At 45.4% G+C, this 22,853-nt stretch overlaps 1 protein-coding gene and 1 long non-coding RNA gene across 2 annotated transcripts in view; both read left to right on the plus strand.

The window, feature by feature from the left end:
• The window catches only part of LOC143989146 (fucolectin-like), a 565,918-nt gene that overhangs the window by 246,876 nt on the left and 296,189 nt on the right, over positions 1-22,853 (plus strand). The gene's annotated exons all lie outside the window — the stretch shown is intronic.
• The window catches only part of LOC143989145 (uncharacterized), a 43,874-nt gene continuing 34,841 nt past the window's right edge, over positions 13,821-22,853 (plus strand). Inside the window, exon 1 of the long non-coding RNA XR_013276995.1 lies at positions 13,821-13,964. This is a non-coding gene — a long non-coding RNA (uncharacterized LOC143989145). The remainder of the gene's footprint in view (positions 13,965-22,853) is intronic.

Genomic DNA, 22,853 nt, shown 5'->3' on the forward strand with positions numbered 1-22,853 from the left:
GACCACACTAGAGATAGGTGGTCAATATCCAGGGTGAGTGTACGTCTATGTGGGGCACCTGAACTGAGCACAAGTGGAGCACCTGTTCTTCTTTGAATGTTATGAGCACAAGCACTTGACCTATTATATCACTATGGGACTTGTTTATTCATTTTTCAATTGTATTTCAATTATGGACCAATGGTTGGATAATGTCAAACACCTAGCACGGTGTATATTTACACATATCACTAAAGTTTTGCCATTGAGCTAACGTTAATACTGCAGCTGGTTGATCCCTATACTAGCATTCACTGATTTCTTTTTATTTTTATATTTTTTTTGTGGTCTGTGGCGCTAAGTCATACATTTTTTTCATAAATGGGGGGCAAATGGGGATCGTCACAAACTACGTTTACAAACTTCAAGATAATATACTTCTAAAATATGGTTACTTTGTAAATTCAATCTCCCTCCTATAGAGTTGACTGGTAATTTCAATGTATATAACCATTCATCCAACCTTGGTATACAGTATATAAAAGACAGACAATGCCAAAGTTGAATAGGCTAGAATAAAAAATTGTTCCTATCTGTAATTGTTGCACAAATAATACAACAAGATACAAGATGTGGGTAATGGATGGTCATTTTTGACAACTCGTGTTTCTGAAAAATAACAGAAAATTGTACCATACTTACCGTAATTTTCTTTTCCTGGTGCCTATCCATGGCAGCATACCTGTGACAAGCTCCGCCTTGGCTCCTCCCTCAGGACTAGTGAATATTATAAAAGAAAAGGTTAGTGCAGCCCCCGCATTCTCGTTAATATAGAATACCGAGGGTGGGAATGTATGCTGCCATGGATAGGCACCAGGAAAAGAAAATTACGGTAAGTATGGTACAATTTTCTGTTTTCCTGGTGCCTCCATGGCAGCATACCTGTGACAAATAACTAGCTGAGATGGGTGGGATAATGCTTAGAGGTTTATTTAAAGAATTTATTATTTAGAAGAGGCGAAGGCCGAAGTGACTGCCTGTCTGCCAAATTCCACTGAGGAGAGAGCTCCTGGGTCCACCCTGTAATGTTTCAGGAATGTGTGTTGAGACGACCAGGTCGCTGCCCGACAAATAGTTTCGATCGACACATTCGCTCTTGCCGCCCAAGAGGCAGAAACCGCTCTTGTGGAGTGCGCCCTGACCGCTGAAGGGGTCTCTAGTTCCTTTTGTCCTGTACACCTTGTGGATGAGTTTGACGATCCATGAAGCGATCGTTCTGGCTGATGCCTCCTTTCCTTTGTATTTTCCCCAGGGAATTATGAACAGTCTGATGGAAGCCCGGAATGAAGCTGTGGCTTGCAGATAGCATTTCAGAGTGGAGGCAATGTCTAATTCATGAAGAGTGACAGAGTCCTGTTCAGAAAATGTTGGGAGTGCCCAGGGTTCTGACATGCTCAAGGATGAAGCGACCTTGGGAATGAACCCTCGTACTGTTCTGAGTTCCACTCTATCTGGGTAAAATATAATGTGATCCTGATCTGCTCCCAAAGCTTGGAGCTCTGACACCCGTCTGCCGGAGGTTATGGCTATCAGAAAAGCTAATTTTAAAGTTAGGTTCCAGAGTGATATTGAGTCCGAAGGGGCAAAGGGTGGATTGGCTAAAGACTCCAGGATGACCGTAAGGTCCCAAGTGGGAAAAGATTGTTTGGTTGGTGGTCTGATCTTCCTGACGGCCTTAAAGAATTGGATTAACAATGGATCCTCCGCCCATCTTCTACTGGTTGCTGCTGAGATCGCTGACACCTGTACCTTCAATGTACTTAATGCAAGACCTAGGTCCAGGCCTGCCTGCAAGAACTCAAGAATTTGAGATGACGAAGGGGAACCTGGATCACAGTTTCTATCAAGCATGAAGGTCCTGAAGTTGTTCCATACTTTATCATATATGTTGTTCGTGGATGGTTTTCTCGCTTTGAGCAGGGTTGCGATCACTTTGTCGGAGCACCCGAGGGATTGGAACCTTTTCCTTTCAGTTTCCAGATGTGAAGGTCCAGCCTGCGGGGATCTGGGTGGGTGTGACATCCTTGCGACAGGAGGAGGGGTACTATTGGAACCTTGACTGGAGGACTGGTGCTCAGATCCATTGCCGTAGGGAACCAAGGCCTTCTTGGCCAGTATGGTAGAATCGCTATCACCGTCGATGTCTCCCTCACGAGTCTTGACAGGAACCTCGGTATGAGGGGCCGTGGAGGAAAAGCGTAGGCCCGATCGCATGCCCAAGGGGCTGAGAGGGCATCTGTTGCCTCCGCCTGGGGGTGCGGAAACCTCGAGATAAACCTTGGAAGTTTGGTGTTGGATGCTGTCGCAAAGAGATCTAGCTCGAGGGGCCCCCACTGGATCATTATCCAGTTGAAGATTTCCGGGTGTAAGGACCACTCGTTGGTGTCTGCGAACCTGCGGGAAAGGCCGTCTGCCCTTGAGTTGAGATGGCCGGGCAGATAGACTGCCCTCAGGTCCTTCAGATTCCTTTCGGCCCAGAGGAATATGGGCTCCACCTCTTTCAGGAGAGATCTGCTGCGCGTTCCCCCTTGACGGTGCACATAAGATACCGCGGCTCTGTTGTCCATCCTGAGGAGAACTGGTTTGCCCGAAATCTCGAACTCCAGGGCTAGCAGTGCAAGATAGGCTGCTCTGAGCTCCAGGACATTGGACACCATGCCGGCTCCATTGAAGGACCATCTCCCTTGTACTGAGGTCTTGTTGGAATGTGCTCCCCAACCAGCTGCGCTGGCATCGGTAGTAATTATGATCCAGTCGACATGCCCTAGCGGGCGAGACTTCAGAAGCGACTGTCTCTTCATCCACCAATGTAGACTCCTGAGCATCCGGGTCGTCAGGTGTATGGGTTGGGATAGATATCGTTTGTTCCACATTCTTAAGAACTCCAGCTGAAAATGTCTCAAATGCCAGTGGGCCCAGGGGACCATAGGGATGCATGATGACATCCGACCTATCAGGCTCAAACAATTTGAGGCTGTCAGGTAGGATTTCGAGCTCACCTTCTTCATCTGTTGGACAATGGAAGATACCTTCTGAGGTGGGAGAGACACCGATCCGTTCATCGTATTGAACAGGGCTCCCAGATAGACTATCTCTTGAGTCGGAGAGAGAAGACTTTTCTCGTAGTTTATCTTCCATCCAAAATCCACTAGTGTTGTTAACACGATATCCCTGTGTTCTAATAACTGGGTTGGGTCCTTCGCCAGGAGTAGTAGGTCGTCCAGATAGTGATACACCCGGAGCCCCAATTCTCTCAGAGGTGCTATGATGGCAATCAGGGTTTTTGTAAAGACTCTGGGTGACGTGCAGAGGCCAAATGGAAGGCTCTGAAATTGGAGATGTACTTGCCCCACCGCGAATCTCAGGTATTTCTGGAACGTAGGGAGTATGGGTATGTGTAAGTAAGCGTCTTGCAGGTCTATTGACAACATCCAATCCCCTGGTTGGACTACACGAATAATCGTCTGAAGAGACTCCATCTTGAACTTTTCCAGAAAGATATAGCAATTTAGCCTCTTTAGGTCTATCACGGGTCTCCACCCTCCGTTTCTTTTGGGGATTAGAAACAGGGTGGAATAGAAACCTGAAAATCTCTCGGATGGAGGCACTGGAACTACTGCTCGTTGTTCCTGTAGGGAAAGAAAAAATTGCTTCAGAGCTTCCGCTTTTTGAGGAGATCTTGATACCCTTGTCGGAGAAAAAAAGTCCTTGGGGGGTTTGTTTAGGAAGGACCAGAAATGACCGTGTTTGACTGTTGCAACTACCCAAGGATCCCTGCATTTTTGTTCCAAATCTTTGAGAACTGTTTCAACCTGGCCCCCACAGGGATCACTTGGGCTGGCCTGGCGTCAAAAGGATTTTGATGGATCCTGTGGGGTAGGTACTGGCCTCTGCCTCCTGGACTTGAGAAACGTAGACTGTGTGCTTTTCCAGTTGTGCCTGAAGCCTTTCCCTTGTCTGGATTGTCGGTAGTCCCTATTTTTGGAATATTGGAACCTTGGTGCAGATGATCTGAAACGTCTGGATCGCCTGTCTTGAGGAAGTAGGCCTGACTTTCCGCCGGTGACCCGAGAGATGGCTTTGTCAAGTTTTTCCTCGAACAAGGCTTTACCGTCAAAAGGTATCTTGCACCAATTTTGCTTCGAGGCAACGTCCGCTGCCCATGGTTTTAGCCACAGTGCCCTTTTGGCCATTACTGTGTGAAGCATTGCCCTTGCGGAGCAACAAATCGAATCGATGGCGGCCTCCCCAATGAAGTCGGCTGAGAGCTTCAGCTCATCCAATGCCCTGATTATCTCTTCTTTAGGGATATCCTGTTGGATTGCCGACTCTATATTATCTGTCCAGACGCGTAATGCGTTGGACACTGATGTCAGAGCTATTGCGGGTTTACAGGCATTTCCTGCCATCTGATAGGCCTTCTTAAGGTTGAGGTCCATCCTCCTGTCCAGAGGGTCCTTGAAGGAGGTTGAATCATCTAGGGGCAAAGTGACATTCTTGGCCAGCCTTACCACTGCGGCATCTACCACCGGAGGGCCATCCAGCATTTTGGAATCTGCCTCGGAGAGAGGGTATAATTTTCCCAATCGATTGGTGGAAAGTCTTTTGTCTGTCCTCCCCCATTCTTCCTCGATCACTTCCCTGATTTCCTCCATAAGAGGGAAGAAGGAGATCTGGCGCTTAAGGAAGGGGAAGTATGATTGGACTTCCTGACCTCCGCGTTGGGATCCTCCCAACCGATTGCTTGTTTAACAGCCTGCACATAGGGCTGGACCATGGCGAAGGCAAAGCCAGAGGCATCTGTGTCATCTGAGGAATCCTCTGAAATGGCCATTTCGTCCTGATGCTTAGAGGAGGAGGGAGGGAACGGACGACCACTTCCACTGGTGGATGGACCAAGAATGGAGGCCTCAGCCATCTGATCCTGAGGAGGGGATTCTGGTTGTTGCGTCGGCATTGTAGCGACCAATTCGGCAAGGGAGTCTTTTACTGCCTTTTTAAGGAGATCTGCCACCTGTAGGCCCTCAGACTCTCTGTCTGCTGCATAGTCTCTAAGGCAATCTCGACAAATTAGTTTGTCCGGAAGTGGGGTGCCTCCGCAGGCCTGACATCTATTAGGCCTAGGTCTCGGGGAGCGCGAATGACGGCGCCTCTTGGCTGAAGCTTTCCTGCCACTTCTGTAATGCCCATGTCTGGGCGACCTGTCCCTGCTGTGACAGGAATCATCATCGTCATCTCCATATCGCCTTCAGGTCTTCTTAGACGTCTTCTGGCGTACAGGACTGAAATACAAAAAGTATCATCCTTAGTGCACTCTTTTTTTTTTTTTTTTTTTAAACTTACCTGGGCGTAGGTCCTTACCTTGGGAGTAGAGTAGGATCTTGAGCGGGCGGCGAAAGGCTCATGTTAGGCGGCTTAGCAGAGGTAACGGCTAGGAAAGAGTCAGAGGAAAAGGCGTCAACCGGTCGTGCGCTGATTCACGGAAAAAAAGGGAATTTGCCTACATAAGTAACGACTCCCCCCCCCCTGTTACTGTGTGCTGTGTGTTTTTTTATTTTTTTTAAAACATCCATTTTTTTTTTTTTTGTAGGCTCCGATTTAAATAATTTAATAAATTAATAAATCAATTAATAAATTAATACGCTTTTAATGAACGAGTTATTCCATCAGAGCTATACATATATATATTCGCATGCTCACATGTATAAGAAAACAAATGCATTAAGACATGCCTTACCTTAACAGGGGTGGGTATAGCCTGGAAATCTAGAGTGTAATTCTCTTGTTGACCACAGGCATTTCACTTGTGCTGCTGGGGAAATAAATAGGAGGAGGGGAAGTGATGTCACACTTGAGCTCCTCCCCTGACACTCTGAGGGCAAAAAAGAACCATTCGCCCTCAGTAAAAATGGCCGTCGAATCCTCCGACGCTACCGCGCATGCGCCGAACGTCGAGACTGGCCGTCGAAACATACGACCCGCCGGTGCATGCGCAGACGACGGCGGGAACGCTGATCTATTATAAAATGACACAGACTCGCCGCGCGCGGCCCCTAGTGAGTCTGAGGATGACAAACACACATGGGAAGGGAAGGGGGGCCTCCTAAAACTATGGGGACCGCGGGAACAGAGCGCAAGAGAGAGAGAGAAAGGACAGATGAGACAAGGGAAACAACAAGTCTCAGGGACAGAGCAAAGCTGCCACCTCTGCTGCCATAGACTGGAGCCTGAACGCCCATACTGCAGGTAAAGCTCTTACTTAAGAGACAAACTGCTTGTCCCAAAAGAACCTACAGAAGGGACTTCCAACCTTATAAGCGCATTTAGCTGCCCAAGAGAAGGAACTGCTTCCGGGAGAGGCTTGAACCCGGACGGACGCTGCCGAATGCAGAAGGTAAGGACGCCGACCAGGATTCACTGCCATGAGGTATGAGGAAAAAAAGGAGAATGCGGGGGCTGTACTAACCTTTTCTTTTATAATATTCACTAGTCCTGAGGGAGGAGCCAAGGCGGAGCTTGTCACAGGTATGCTGCCATGGAGGCACCAGGAAAAATATTTTTTACCAATTGAGGAAGTTCTATTTTTGACTTACGGTAAACTTTTATGATGGTTTGAAGGTGTTATGGTCAATGACGCATGCCATTCTTCTTATAAAAGCAGGATTTACCTCAGAAAAGTCCTTTAATTCTATTGCATTCATTAGAACCTTTTTTTTTTGTTTTCAAAAGAGGTTTTATTAAAGTTATTAACAGAAATACAAAGTCAGCCAAAAGAATCATATTACAACATTGGCATAAAATGTTGGAAGAACAGGTTACCAAAAGGTGATAAACACATAACAGAACCCTGCAGGATAAACAATAGTTAAATGATACACTGTATGGGTCTTATATTCCAACCATCAGTCATAATAGTAAAGAGAATGACACGTTAAACGGGCTGAACATCATAACACAATTATGAAAGAAAGATCATGACAAGGAGAAGGGGGAGGGAGAGCAGAGAGAAACAAAGGAAAAAGAGGAGAAAAAGCAAACAGAAAAGAGAAGCAAAAGGAAAAACCTAAGGTGCGATCACTTCTGTAAGCGAAACAGGAACCATGGGTTCCATTTAAGGTCATAGATGTGTTCAGTGTCATGTAGAGTGTGAAAGATCTTTTCAGACAGCATTACCTGATCAATACGAGTGAGAACCTGTGCTAAAGGTATAGACGGGGACTTCCAATGAAGAGCAATAGTCCACAGTACAGCAACACAGATAGAGTGCACTAGTCTTATAAAATGTTTAGGGGTGTCGGGGGGGGGGGGGGGGGGTCTGGAACAGAAGGCAGTGGTGATAAGAGAGGGACAGTGTTCGGCCCGCAAACCCATCCACCAGCTTTAAGACCTCCTGCCAGACAGGGCGAATTAAGTCACAATCCCAGAAAATGTGTACAAAGGTGCCGGGATGATTGCACCCTCTAAAACAGTTGGGGGATGTAAGGGGATAAATCTGGTGCAAACGTACCGGGGTGTAGTACCACCTGGTGAGAACCTTGATGGCCGTCTCCCTAACAGTTAGGGATCTGGTGCATTTGCGCATGTTGTTCCAACCTTCCTCCCAATCCACCACTCCCGTCTCCAGAGCCAACGCCTCCTCCCAGCGAGCTCTATATCGAAGGGACTGAGACTCCGAATGTCCCTCAAGGGCCCTATATATCAGAGAGATCAATCCCTTTTGGCGAGGGAAATTGAAACACACGTCCTCAAAGACAGTGAGCTGTGCCTGAGGACGGAGTCCATACCGGGAGAGGAAGAAGTGGCGGATCTGTAAGTATCTATAACGTTCAGAGTCCGGGAGTTGGTGCTGGGCCTGCAGAGTCGAAAATTGAACAAAGCCAGAGCCCGTCACAAAGTCTTTCAACTGGGTAAGCCCACAACGGACCCAAATATCAAAAGATTCAGGATGGAGATAAGCCGGGGGGAACCTAGGGTCACCCAGGAAGGAGGCCCCCAAAGAGCGCCCCAGGGTGGTGTCGTATCTCTGCTTAAAGTGGTGCCACAGTTGGAGGCAATCCGCCACTATAATATTGCGCGTGGTTAGAGTCAGGAGGGGATGATTAGTTGACCACATAAGGCCGGGGAGATAGAATAGAGTGATCGAGTCACCCTCAAACCTCACCCAGGGGACTTTGGAATTAGGGATCGACCACTGTGCCTGTTGAGTAAATCTACAGGCAAGGTAGTACAACCAAATCTGAGGTACCCCCAGACCACCATTTTTCATAGATCTATAGAGTACCCCTCTCGCAAACCTGGGAGGTCTACTGTTCCAGATAAACCTATTAAAATGAGACTGAAGGTCAAGGAGAAAGCTCTTGGGGAGCTTAACCGGTAGAGAGCGAAATAGATATAGCAACCTGGGTAGGATGACCATTTTGAGGGCAGTGATTCGACCTATAAAGGGGATACGTAAAGAGAGCCAACTTCTTAGGGTGTTTTTAAGTTTGCTAATCAGTGGGGGATAATTGACCCCAAAGAGGTCCCCGAAATTCCCGGGAAGTCCAACCCCTAGATAAGAAATGTGGGTGGAGGCCCAGGTAAATGAGTAGTTTTGTTTAATAAGGGCCAAATCATTGGGTGTAAAGCCTATAGGGAGGGCTACAGATTTAGACACATAATGGACAGGCCAGAGATCTTCGCAAAATGAGACAGTGTCAAGAAAAGATTGGGGAGGGAGACATGAGGGTTAGTAATAAACATCAAAACATCATCTGCATACATGCAGAATTTATATGTTTCGGACCCCTTAGTGTAACCAGTAATATCAGGATGTCTAAGGAGAGCAATTGCAAGGGGCTCCAGGGCTAGGGCAAAGATTAAAGGGGAAAGGGGACACCCCTGTCTAGTGCCTTTACCTATGGGGAAGAATTCTGAGTTACAGCCAGGCAACTTAATGCGAGTCATAGGATTATTATAGAGGGCTTGGAATCCTGCTAGAAAGCTACCCTGAAAGCCCATGAGAGGCAAAAGTGTGTCTAAATAGTTCCATGTAACACTGTCAAATGCCTTCTGTATGTCTAAACTCAACAGGAGGAGCTTACGGGAGAATAGGTTGGCATCTTGGATAAAATTGGAGGCGAGGCGTATATTGTCAGTGATAAAACGATGTGGAATAAACCCAGATTGGAAGGGGGAAATTAGAGAAGGGATAAATTTTGCTAGTCTGTCAGCTAAGATTCTGCTAAATACTTTGATATCATTATTTATAACCGAAATTGGCCTAAAGTTTTGAGGTAAATTATGATTCTTATTGGGTTTAGGGATCAGTGACATGTTGGCTAACAGCATTTCCTCTGGGAAGCTACCACCTAGTAGAATCGAGTTGAAAAGTTGCATCATTCTGGGGGCTAAAATCATGGAAAATTTTTTGTAATAGAGGGCTGAAAAGCCGTCCGGACCCGGGGCCGAACCCAACTTTAGTGACTTGAGAACCCCTAAGATTTCCGGAACAGTAAAGGGGGCATTCAACGCCTCCACTTGTGAGGGGGAGAGCGTTGGGAGAGGGATGTCCTGCAACCAGGACAGGTCATCAAGAGAAGGAAGGGTGCGGGGGGCTTCTAGGAGTTTAGAGTAGAATTGCTCAAAGATTTTGAGAACCTCCTTGGGATGTGACGATACAAAACCCTCACTATTAGATAGCCGGTAGACGTGAGGCGGTCGAAGTGTGTTAGACAACTTCCTAGCAAACGAGGTCGATGCAGAGTTGTTGAATAGCAAACTGCGAGCCTTGGCCCAGCGTAGCGTCTTCTCGACCTTGGAGGACAACAAGGAGTCGAGTTCCAGGCGCTTCTGATCTATGGTGCGCCTGGACGAGTCCAAGTGCAACGAGGATGCGTCTTTGTATAGGTGATCTAATTCTCTGGTTAGTTCCACTATCCTAAGTCTATTAGCTCTATTCCGGGCTGCGGAAAGACTAATAAGTCGTCCCCTGATGACGGCTTTATGCGCCATCCAGAGGGTCGAGGGTTGCATGTCCGGGCGAGCATTCAAGGAAAAATACTCCTCCAGAGACTGAGCTACCTGGGCTTCCACCCCCGAGTCCGAGAGAAGGGATTCATTCAATCTCCAGGAGTGAGGCGTGGGAGCGAGCCTAATGAACCCTGTAGTAAAGGAAATTGCCTGATGATCGGACCAAACACAGGGGTGGATGGAGGCCTCCACCGAGTTAGCAAGAATAATTGGAGTGGAGTAAATGTAGTCTAACCTCGCATAACTGTTATGTGGGTGGGAGAAGAAAGTGTACTCCCTGCAGCCTATGTTGTGAGCTCTCCAGGTGTCAGTGAGTTGCAGTTCACGTAGGCCCCTGGAGAGCGATTTTGGGAAGGCTCTAGAAGTGATTGGTGTTGATGAACGGTCGAGAGTGGCGTTGGCAACTGAATTAAAATCACCACCTACGATCAAGTGAGGGGAGTGGTATTGAGCAATTTTCTCAAAAAATGACCCAAAGAACATGGCCGATCCCTCATTGGGTGCGTAAATACTAGCAATAGTAAGTTCTCTGTTGTGGACCACACCCTGAATAATAACATAGCGGCTCTCGGGGTCTCTAAATATATGCTTGACCTCCATCGGGAGGGAGGAGTGAAGGAGAATGGCGGCACCCCTGGTCTTGGACGAGTGGAGCGAGTAAAAGGCTTGAGGGAAGTCCTTATGAAAAAATTTAGGGTGAGAGGAGCGGGAGAAATGTGTTTCTTGGAGTAGAAGGATTTTAGCTCCAAGGCTTTTATAAAAGGAGAAGGCTTTACGCCTTTTGGATGGTGAATTAAATCCCTTGACATTATGGGAAACACAAGTTATTGCCATGGAAAATAAGAAAGGACAACTATAGTGGAGAGGTCAGATATGGTGGCAGGGGGAGAAAGGGGAACTCTCGGGGAATACTCGTCCAACAGGCGCCAGAGACGCAGGGGGGCCCTCATATCATCCACGGGATAATAGAAAAATAAGACACAGTGCAATAAAAACAAGTGTATAGGGAAAATACCAATCCTGAGAATAAAAGGCGTCTGAGTGATTGTAAGAGCATAGAACAAGGAGTATGATCGAACTAGAAGGGAGAAAATCAATAGACATAAAAAAAGAGAATAAGCATAAAAAGGAAAAGGCCCAAAGCCCAAGAAGGGCCTGGGGCCCAACATTAAAGCTAAGTGTGATAGCGTGTGGGGAAACATAGCCACACCAAAATAACGATCAAACACCGAGACAACAAGGTCTCGTGACCAGTAGGGTTGCGCAATGGTAGGGGGTGCCCACCAAAGAAGCAACCGACCACTGGAAAGGGGAGCCATACAACAGCTCCTAGGGACTTGTAAATGGCTGGTGGTTTGGGTAGAAAGAACCTAGAACACATAAGGCCTCTCTCTCCGACAAGCTCCACCGTCCCCCGAAAGGACGGAGGCGTGGAGCAAGCCGGAGCTAAGAGGGGGAAACAGTATAAAACCAGAAACTTAAACACACACTACCCTGTACCATATAAACAAGAGCAGCATATAAACAGCCATTGAGAACTTATTGCAAACCACAGTCTGAGCCATCAGATAAAGGAGAGCAAAACAACATCATCGAGGACTATCTTCCACCCGATCATCTGCACCATATCTGATTCTACGTCTGTCTCTTCTGGTCGGAGGGGTTTGCCAAATAGGTGTAGCTCTGGGAGTGGAGGGCTGTCTGCGAACCGCCGAGGCGTCCAAAAGTCCCAGCTTCACCAGGATCTCCTGACCCTCCAGGACCGAGGTAGCAGAGTATGTCGAGCCGTTATGTGGAATCACAAGACGAAACGGGAACCCCCAGCGGTACCTGATGCGGGCTGACTGCAGGACAGTGGTTATCTCCTTTAGGTTCCTTCTCCGCTCCAAGGTCGCAGGTGCAATATCTGGGAAAATTTGGATAACTTTGTCATCAAGAGTGATCCTCTGTTACGAGCTGCTCTCAAAATCTCCTCCTTGACCAGAAAGTCCTTCATGCAGAGAATGATGTCCCTGGGAGGTTTGTCCTCCGGGGGTTTGGGGCGCAGAGCCCTATGTATCCGATCACATTTGAACATAGTGGCTTCATGTTCAGGGAGCAAGGACTTAAACAACCTGATAACTACCGGAATAAGCTCAGATTCGGACTCCGGGATGCCACGGATACGCAGATTGTTACGTCTATTTCTGTTGTCGAGGTCTTCTATTTGAGACTGTAGAAGTTGGACCGTGAAGGAAAGGGCTTCGTGTTCCCGGCTGAGGTCATTATGAGCTATTGCCAACTCGTCATGTTTAGTCTCTAGCCTTTCAGTCCTTGCTCCAAGGGCGGAGATTTCCTGTGAAAGAGCATGAGAAGTTTTCTGAAGTTCTGATTGAAACTTGGATGCCAATCTATTGTACATGGAGTCCAGACTGTCCTCCAGGTCCGCTTTTGAGAGGGCACTGGGAGTCCTGTTATCCGACAAAGGAGCAGGAGAGGTAGGGCCCAATAAACGAGGCGGGGAGGACGGGTCCGGGGAGAGGCGCCCATCAACCGACCCCTCACGCTCCATGCTAGAATGTTCTTGAGAGCGGAGAAGGTATTGTGTGAGAGTCTTTTGGGCGGTGCTCCGTGCCTTCTTTTTTTTAGACGGCATACACTAAGGCTCAGCGGGTTAGAAGATGAGGTAAGGAGGAATGGAAAAATTGTGGATGAGGTGAAACGTGGTGCAGGAATACCTCTGAGATAGAATGAAGTCCCGAACGGAGCTAATCTGAGGTCTTAGAAAATCATTTGAAAACTAGGTGCGTGCGCTGCTACTGTGTAGGGTTGCGGTGCAGAGAAGCAGCAGCAATTAGCACAATGTCATTAGGCAGTCCTTGGGATAGCTGAGGGTTGCTGTGCCTCTGATTGATAGAACCGCACGGCAGCAGCCAGTTCCAAAGTGGCCGGTAGAAGGGGGCCCCCCCCAGAATGAACAGCCAAAGGGGGGGCTAGGGTGCCAGGAAACAGTCTACAGCCGGGGGGGGGGGGAAGTGCCGCACTCACCGCGAGTCCCGGGGTCACTGGAGCAATAATTGTAGTAAGGAACACTGCGAACCGCATATGTTGGAGATGAAGAAGTGAAGCAAAGCGGTGGCAGGGAAGACACAGTAGGCTCAGGCAGCTCCAAAACCGCTCCGTCTGTGGGTTAATACTTGCTGAGGGGGCTGGGGAGGCCCTTTCTGGTTCCAACGTTGTCCCACGTCGCTTGGGAGAGCAGAATCCAGAGGGGGTGTACAACTGTAAGCAGTTTTCAGCCTCAGAAGTGCGGGCGGAGGGCTGCGGCCTGCTCCGGGAGTACCAAGATGGCCGCCATTCGCTGTAGTGGATCGCTAGGCCCCAGACCTCCAGGCGTCTGTAGTGTGCTTCGTTCGGGCACCGGACCAGGGCAGGGATGCACCGCTAGGTGGATGCAAAGGGAGAGGAACCCCCCTGGAGCCGAGGGATGTCCAGCTGCTCCGGGAGCCAGGTAGGCCTCAAGATGGCAGCGGAGCACCTCACGTGTGGGCGGCAGGCCCGGGACGGTCCGGAGCTCGTGGACCGCCCGGAGAAGCGCCGAATGTCCCCCGGATGACAGCGGGGAGTACCAGCAGGGCCTGCAGCCTGAAGAAAGTCCGATCCACGGTGTTAGGGGTCCGGATTGCGGCGGATACAAGAAGGCCTCAGCGGAGCTCTCGCCGAACGCGTCCGTCTTCGACTTCGACTTCGACTTCGACTCATCGACTTCCGGCCACGCCCCCCCCATTAGAACCTTTTTGAATAGCTCTCAGCTTTGTGTAGCCGTTTATTTTCTCACAGAAAAGCCAGGAGAACTTCAAGCGCTATTGCAGGGGTAGCAATAAAGTATCATTGTGGAAGAATATTACCAAAGGAAGGAAGAAATTATTTCTCAGGTAAGATTATTTTTATGACTATTATCATACTTCTTCTTCTTCCTATTATTATTAGTATTATTATTATTAGTAGTAGTAGTAGTAGTAGCAGTGGTAGTAGCAGCAGTAGTAGTAGTATTTAGATGTATTTTCTTATACAGATCAAAATGAAAGGAGAAGTAGAGTCAAAGCTCTTTTTTGGCCCTACTTCTTCTGGAGATCACAGGTGCGCGCTTCGTTCTGCACTCCTATGACCCATATTCAGCTAAAGCCCGCTGTTGGCTGATGTCATTCTGCTGGTCCAGACCCTGGAGAGATCCTGACTTTAATGTCAGGTTCCATCCAGATGCCTGGACCAGCAGCTGGCTTAGCCAGAACCTGAGCTAGGCCCTTCTGCCCCCTCCATAGGCCAGTGCTATAGTGAGTGCTGGTGGGGAAGTCACTGCTCTCTGAAGACCAAGAACTGAGTGATCAGCGGTCTTCAATTACTCAGTTCTCAGTGTAGAGGCAGTGGGGGACAAATGCTGCATCCACCAAGGTGAGTATAAATGTTTTTTTTTTTTATATTGCCAAACTTCTCTTTTAACCTTTATATTGTCATCTCTGGTTGAACCATGTTCACTACCTGCATTCTTTGTAGTCTCTATTGCTTTTTTATAGTTCCAAACTCACCTCACTATTGCAGTGCAATGAAGCACTTATAATAAAGCACAATTCCAAGGAGAGAGAAAAGCCATTCTGTTTCTCCATTGTGTATTAAAGAAGGAAGGCTTGATTGTCCTTTTGACACCTTTTTGGTGTCAGTAGGGCAGTGGATGGTGTCAGTAGTTCTTTATTTTATTTTTATTTTTTTACAATTGTATTTTTATAATTACTTTTTACAATTTACTTTTTTATTTTTTGTTTCTCACAGTGATTAGGGGTGGTGGGCGTAGTGGACAGTGTCAGTAGAGCAGTTTTTTGTTTTTATTGTTTTCTCTATTTTTACAATTTTGTTTATTATTTTCTTTAAATCATTTTTTAAAATATTTTTTTCACAGTGCTTCTGTGGAAGGGGTGGGGAGTATGTGGCGGTGATGGTGTCAGTAGGGCAGTGGACGGTGTCCGTGGTTTTTATTTTTACATATATTGTTTTTTTTTGTTTTTTTTTTAATTTACAATGCTTTTTGGGGGGAGGAGGTTGGAGCAGTGGACAGTATTGGTGGGGCAGGGGGTGGTGTCAGTATTTTTTATTTTTTTTTATGATTACATTTTTTATAATATTTGTTTACAATTTCATATTTATAAAATATTTTAAGCATTTTTTAATCAACCCTGTTGGGGGGGGGGGGGGGGGGCTTTGGTAAGATATTAGGGGTCTAGACAGACCCCTGACATCTCCTCTTTGAGATAGGAAAAGGGACTGAGGACACCCAGTCCCTTTCTCAGCATTAAATATGAATGGACAGGAGACAGAGGCTCCTGTCCATTCATAAACTGAGCAGAGTAATCTCACAGGTTACTCTGCTCAGTATTCACAGGACACAGAGCAATCTTGCTCACTGTGTCCAATTCAGAAAAACAAGGGGTCGGGAAATGACTGGTCCCTTCCTCGGCTTACCATCCTGACAAATCCCCACATCCAGCAGAAGAGGAGAGGAGGGAAGCCGGCTGCAGGGGACAAAGGGAGGGGCGGAGGAGGAGGACAGGGAGCCGGAGAAGAATAGAGGCTGGGAGAAGGACATGGAGGGGAGCCATAGAAGAACGGGGGGAGAAGAAGGGGGGAGAAGGACACGGAAGGGGGCCATTGAAGAATGGGGGAGAAGAATGGGGGAGAAGGACATGGAAGGGGGCCATAGAAGAAGGGGGGAGAAGAAGGGGGGGAAGGACACGTAAGGGGGCCGTAGAAGAACGGGGGGAGAAGGGGGGAAGGACATGGAGGGGGAGGCCATAGAAAAACAGGGGTAAGAAGGGGGGGGGGGTGGATACGGAGGTGGGCCATAGAAGAATGGTGGGAGAAGTAGGAGGGGGCGAACGACACGGAGGGGGGCCATAGAAGAACGGGGGGAGAAGGAGAGGGGCTGGAGGAGGAGGAGACAGGGAACAGTCGGGGATGATCGGTGCAGCAGGAGGGACAGCTCCCTGTATAGCTTTTTAGCCATCATACATGGGAGGGAGAGAAGGAGAAGCGTATGTCAGCTATACAGGTAGATCCGTGTTCACAGCTGTCCCTCCTGCTGCACTGATTATCCCAGACTGTGAACCAGGGGACCATCCAGGATCAGCCCCGCAGCCAGGATAGCACTTGCGGGTGTTTGGGTGCCGCCCTCAAAATGGGGGCGTCTCCCACACCGTGCGGGAGACTTGGGATGTCTGTATGCGCCATCCTTCCATGCGCTCCTTGTTGCAAAGGCCAATTATAGGTGGGTGCTGGGGCCATTTGTTTGTTCCCATGGCATATGCAGAAGACACATATAACCACTGTCTTTTATACATTGAGATTCCTGCTCCTGTTACCACTTGCAATACTATACTCCTATTTGGATTCTCTTTTATTTGAAAACTATTGAGCTTCTCTGTACAACATGTAAAGCTGAGCTCCAGGAATTATCTGTATTGCATACATATATATTGGTCCAGGTTGGCAAACGTAAGTAAAAATTGTGGTGTTCAGGGGTGTAAGCAGCTGTGGCAAACATTCCTGGATGACACACAAAGCCCTCGTAAGCAAACAAAGTCTTTATTTCTCAAAAGGCAGCAAACATAACTTCAAACAAATGTAAATAGTGCAGCGCAAAAATACAATAGTCCACGTGTATTGATCTTATATGACACCACAAAGAACATGTAGAGTGAGAACACCACGTGGAACAGCCGCTGATTACTTGTATGTGACACTCCTTCCCCCAGTAGTAGTGAACGCTTACCAGCTCAGTTGGACCTCTGAGTGTTCAGATGGTCAAATGCGCATGTTCACACTCCCCGTGTGCAGGGTTCAATATTTCCACATACAGATACAGCAGTACGCCAGATCTTTAGGTTACTTGCAGCCAACTCCGGGGACGGAAGATGAATTCACTCCAGATGTCGGTGGGTGCGTTTGCATAAACAAAAATCCGGGAGCAAAAAAAGGAAAACATACAAGAAGGCGATCTAAGTGTAGCAGTAAATAGATCCCTTTATTTAAAAATTTCATTAAAAAAGTAGAAAGGATTTTTTATATAACACAGGCAAAATGTGAAAAAATCCTTCAGTGTCAAAGTCCACAATATGGTCAAATGAATTAGCTAAATAGCAATAACTGGCTGTCAGTACGACTTAACACCACTAGATGTCAGTAGTGTTCCACAAATGATATCAGGTCAATGGCTGGAACAGGTACAGCGCCAGATACATTAAAAGGAAAAAATTGTATGAAGCAAAGAGCAACAACATAGATTAGACGGCGGGTGACGTCCGTGGTTAACTCCTCCCCCGTACGTACGTTACGTCCTATCACGGACTTCGACCCACCGCTGACGAAGTCCGTGATAGGACGTAACGTACGTACGGGGGAGGAGTTAACCACGGACGTCACCCGCCGTCTAATCTATGTTGTTGCTCTTTGCTTCATACAATTTTTTCCTTTTAATGTATCTGGCGCTGTACCTGTTCCAGCCATTGACCTGATATCATTTGTGGAACACTACTGACATCTAGTGGTGTTAAGTCGTACTGACAGCCAGTTATTGCTATTTAGCTAATTCATTTGACCATATTGTGGACTTTGACACTGAAGGATTTTTTCACATTTTGTCTGTGTTATATAAAAAATCCTTTTTACTTTTTTAATGAAATTTTTAAATAAAGGGATCTATTTACTGCTACACTTAGATCGCCTTCTTGTATGTTTTCCTTTTTTTGCTCCCGGATTTTTGTTTATGCAAACGCACCCACCGACATCTGGAGTGAATTCATTTTCCGTCCCCGGAGTTGGCTGCAAGTAACCTAAAGATCTGGTGTACTGCTGTATCTGTATGTGGAAATATCGAACCCTGCACACGAGGAGTGTGAACATGCGCATTTGACCATCTGAACACTCAGAGGTCCAACTGAGCTGGTAAGCGTTCACTACTACTGGGGGAAGGAGTGTCACATACAAGTAATCAGCGGCTGTTCCACGTGGTGTTCTCACTCTACATGTTCTTTGTGGTGTCATATAAGATCAATACACGTGGACTATTGTATTTTTGCGCTGCACTATTTATATTTATTGACTTTTGATTAAGGTGTTCTTTGTATTGCTCCTTTTGGTGCTCAGCTTGCAAATTTGTTTATCGTATTATACATGTGTGCGCTGATTGTTTTTCTTTTTTAAATAACTTCAAACAAATGTGGCTTTTCTTCAGCTGTACAACATAAACAGAAACTAGTTTTTTTTCAGTATACAATATAACACAATATATAAAAATATAACACAAAAAAAGAAAGTGCCTCATTGACTCTAGCTTGTAACTGCAGCTACTGTGTATCTGTATATCAAAAAAGTTTGGTATTTGAAAGTATTTGCTGCAGAAATAAAATAAGTAAAGACTATTCATTTTCAATGAAAATAATAATATATAATAAGGAGAGAAGGTATTTTACTTATCATCTAAATTTAAAGATGTATTTGGGTTTTTTAAGGTGCTAAATTAGAACAAAATCATTTATAAAAAGTAGAAATTTATTAGAGCATAAAAACAAACATACAAAAAGTAAATATTGATATTACAGTACTAATACATGTGCTGACTGATTTCATCTCTACGTGTTTCGCCTTGGTAATTGGCTTCTTCAGGAGAATTAATTGATATTAGACACAATGAGCACCATATATTCAAAAGCTATTTGCATATAAAGTGAGGCTCCAGAGTAAATGATTTTGTTCTAATTTAGCACCTTAAAAATCCAAAATACATCTTTAAATTTCTAATAATATATAATAAATTTTCATGAAATAATTGTCATTGCAGGTGGAAATGGAAGGCGCCGTCTTAGCATTACTGCTTATTGGGAGCTGTATTGTGAGTGTCGCACCGCTCAACACGACACACGTACACACTGCAATAGAATACATCAAGAAAACATTCAAACTGTAAGTATAACAATCTATTCATGTAACCATATTAGTGATTAAGTTCCATATCACAAGAACAATCCCATCGCCCACAGCAACTCGCCAGCAATAGGATCAAGAGGTCACTTATCTTTGTATGGAGTCACTCTCTCAATAGATGGACCATTGAGATATTGCTTCATTGCATCTCCTTCAAGAGCAAGAGCATAAAACATGCTCAAAAGTGCCCTAACACACATACAGTCAGGCTCCATGCACACTAGCGTCTTTTTAAGCTAAAAAAAATGCTGGAAAAAACACTGTACAAAAAAAACACATTGTAATAGCATTTTAGCAGCATTTTAGGAGCGTTTAATCACTTCCCGACCAGCTGCTGCCATTATACAGCGGCAGGTCGGCATGTTCCCGCAAATCGCTATAGCTGTACATTGGCCCTTTAAAAAGCTACCGCAGGCATGCGCACCCTAGCTTCACAGTGGGGGAGTAGATGCATGTGGCTGGTGACCGTGTTGTCTGCTGGCCACCTGCAATCACAGGAAAGAGAAGCAGAATGGGGATTTGTCAATGTAAACAGACAGATCCCTATTCTGTCAGAAAAGTAGACAGAGATCTGCTGTTACTACAGGAACAGCAGATCTCTCTCAATTATCAGAGAGTCCCCTCCCCCCACAGTTAGAAACACCTCCCAGGGAACGCTGTAAAGATGTCAATGGTCCCAAAAAAGTGTCAAAAGTGTCCAATCTGTTGGTCGTAATGTCGCAATCCCGCTAAATAATAAAAATGGCATAAATCTACCCCTATTTTGTAGAAGCTATAACTTCTGCGCAAACCAATCAATACACGCTTATATTATTTACCAAACATATGTAGAAGAATAAATATTAGCCTAAACTGAATAAGAATTTTGTTTATTTTTTTTTTCATTTTTTTGGATATATTTATTATAGGAAATAGTCAAAAATATTTTTTTTTTTCAAAATTGTCTGAATTTTTTTATTTATAGCGCAAAAAATAAAAATCGCAGAGGTGATCAAATACCGCCAAAAGAAAGCCCTATTTGAGGAAACAAAATGGACTTCAATTTTGTTTGGGTATAGTGTTACATGACCGCGCAATTGTCAGTTAAAGCAACGCAGTGCCGTATCGCAAAAAATTGGCTCATCATTAAGGGAGGGAAATCTTCCAGTCCTTAAGTGGTTAAGAGCGTCTAGGAGCATTTAGGAGCATTAGCATTTTATTGCCATTTTTTCAGTAAAAGGAAATAAAAAGCTAAAAAAACACTATTAATAGCATTTAGGAGCGTTTAGGAGTGTTTCTGCTGGAAAAACGCGCCAGGAAACTCTACAAAAACAATTTTTTTCTGCTCCTAGATGCTAAAGCTCAAAAAACACTAATAGCCTAAAGTAGTGTGCATGGAAACATAGGATAACACTATTTGGCTTCTAGAAGCAGAACAAAAAAATGCTAATAACAGCTTTTAGGAGCTTAAAAAATGCTAGTGTTCATGGAGCCTCAACGCGCTTTTTAAAGTGTTTTTCGGCTGCTAGACTCCAGTAGGAGAAAACAGACATTTTTGAGCTAAGGTGTGCATGAGGCCTAAGACTTTTTTGGGTTTCTGTTTTTTTTTGCAAAGTTTTTGTGTCCGAATTAAAAAAAAATTGTATAAAAAACAAAAACAAAAATAAAACTTCTTTGCAATACTTTGTGACATAATCATAATTTAAGGAAATAAAATGTTTTTATTTTACAGTGGCACTATTTGTTTTCAAACAAACACAGGTCAAAAAAAAAGGATTTTTAATTAAGTTTGGTTACTTTTGTTACTTTGTTCTGTCGATTAAATTTAAAAAAATCATGTTTGCAAGACAATCCACAAATAAATCCTTGTTTGTCTTACAAAAAAAAAGCATATATCTATTTGGAATCTTAAAAGGAAACTCCACTTTCATGGGGACAAAATATAACCTAAAAAAATATTGCATTTGTTGTAAAATTATTACACAAGTCTTATTGTAAGTTAATGTTATTTCAAATGACTTTTCCTTTTCAATCTGCAGAGCTGTGATTTTCCATAAAATGGAAAGCAATAGGGCAACTTGAAGACATTCCGTACAAAGATGGTGTACAGAACGTTAACCCCAGAAATGTAATTTCCTGCTTGTATTATTGGCTTACTGAGTTTCCCAGAAGTCTGCACTAAGATACAATTCAGATTTGAGCATCCCCTGCAAGAAACCCTTTATGACCAGAGCAATTTTTTTTGCCATTGCACTGCACTACTTTAAAGCAGAAGTACAGCAAAAGCTTATCTGGCTGTACTTCTCCAGTGGCTCACAGGAGTGCAATTTGTTCTGCATTCCCATGACTAAGGATGAGCCGAACCCCCCCCCCGGTTCAGTTCGCACCAGAAATTGCGTACGGACCGAAAGTTTGCGCAAACTTTAGAACCTCGTTAAAGTCTATGAGACTCGAACGTTCAAATCTGCTCATTTTAAAGGCTAATATGCAAGTTATTGTCCTATGGATGTTATGGGCCTGCCCCAGGGTACATGTATCAATGCAAAAAAATATTTAAAAACTGAAGTTTTTTCGGGAGCAGTGAAAGTGAAAAGAAAAAGTGAAATATTCCTTCAGGCCCTATATACTCTGAACAGCAGCATACAGGCGGTGCCAACAAGACAGGGACTGTAGGTTTGTTGTTAAGTAGAATCTGTTTGTAATTTTGAACTGGTACATTTTTAAAGTGTAGCTCCAGTCAAAAAATCTATTTTTAAGCTTTGTGGAAAACATAGGGGAGGGTTATCATCCCTGTAACATTTGTTTTGGGTGCTGGAACGGGCCCTGCTGTGAAATATAATATCAAGATTTGTAATTACATGACCCGGTTAAACAGAGGCAGAAAAATTGGGCCTTAGGCACTGGTGCTGGTGCCACAACACTGCAACCCCTCACAGATACTCTAGTTGGAGTGCTGGAATGAGACCTACTCCAAAGTATTGCATCAAAAATTGTAATTACCCGCCCCTGTTAAACAAGGGCTGAAAAATTGGGCCTTAGCCACTGGTAGCGGCACCAAGAACCAAAAATGTTCCTACAAGCTATCAGCATGATCATTGAGGAGGAAGAGGACAGCCACACAGCATAACAGGATAGTCATTAAGCATCAGCATAGGCAGTCTTTTCAAAAAAAATAATTTGGTTACATCAGCATCAGGTGCTTGGTAGCTGGTGGTGATCCAAGACTGATTCATTTTTATGAAGGTCAGTCGATCAACCGAGTCAGTGGACAGGCGCACCCTGTGATTAGTTACAAAGCCTCTAGCAGCACTGAATGTGCGTTCCGAAAGAATGCTGGATGCAGGACAGGCCAGTAGCTCAATTGCATACTGTGCAAGCTCTGGCCAGTGATCTATCCTCAAGACCCAGTAGCCCAGAGGATTTTCGGTGGGAAAGGTGTCCAAATCTAATCTTGACCCTAGGTATTCCTGCACCATGTAAATCAGACGCTGCCGATGGTTGCTGGAACCGATCATACCTTGGGGCTGCGGACTAAAAAAGTGTCTGAACGCATCGGTCAGATGTCCACCTTCTCCACCGCTCTTTCTGTGACTGACCGAAGCCTCATCAACACGTTGTCCAGGACCAGGAATTTGTAACCTCCCAGTCTCTGGGAACGCGTTGCACAGACCTTTCTGCAAGACCTCTCGAAAATGTTTCATCCTCTGATCCCTCTGCAACGGTAAGATAAGGTCCGCAACCTTATTCTTGTAACGTGGAACAAGGAGGGTTGCCAGCCAGTAACGATCCCTCTCCTTGATCTGACGAAAATGAGG

The sequence above is a fragment of the Lithobates pipiens genome, unplaced genomic scaffold (genome assembly GCF_037356315.1).
Source record: "Lithobates pipiens isolate NorthernLeopardFrog02 unplaced genomic scaffold, aLitPip1_a1.2 Scaffold_18, whole genome shotgun sequence".
Lineage (NCBI taxonomy): Eukaryota > Metazoa > Chordata > Amphibia > Anura > Ranidae > Lithobates > Lithobates pipiens.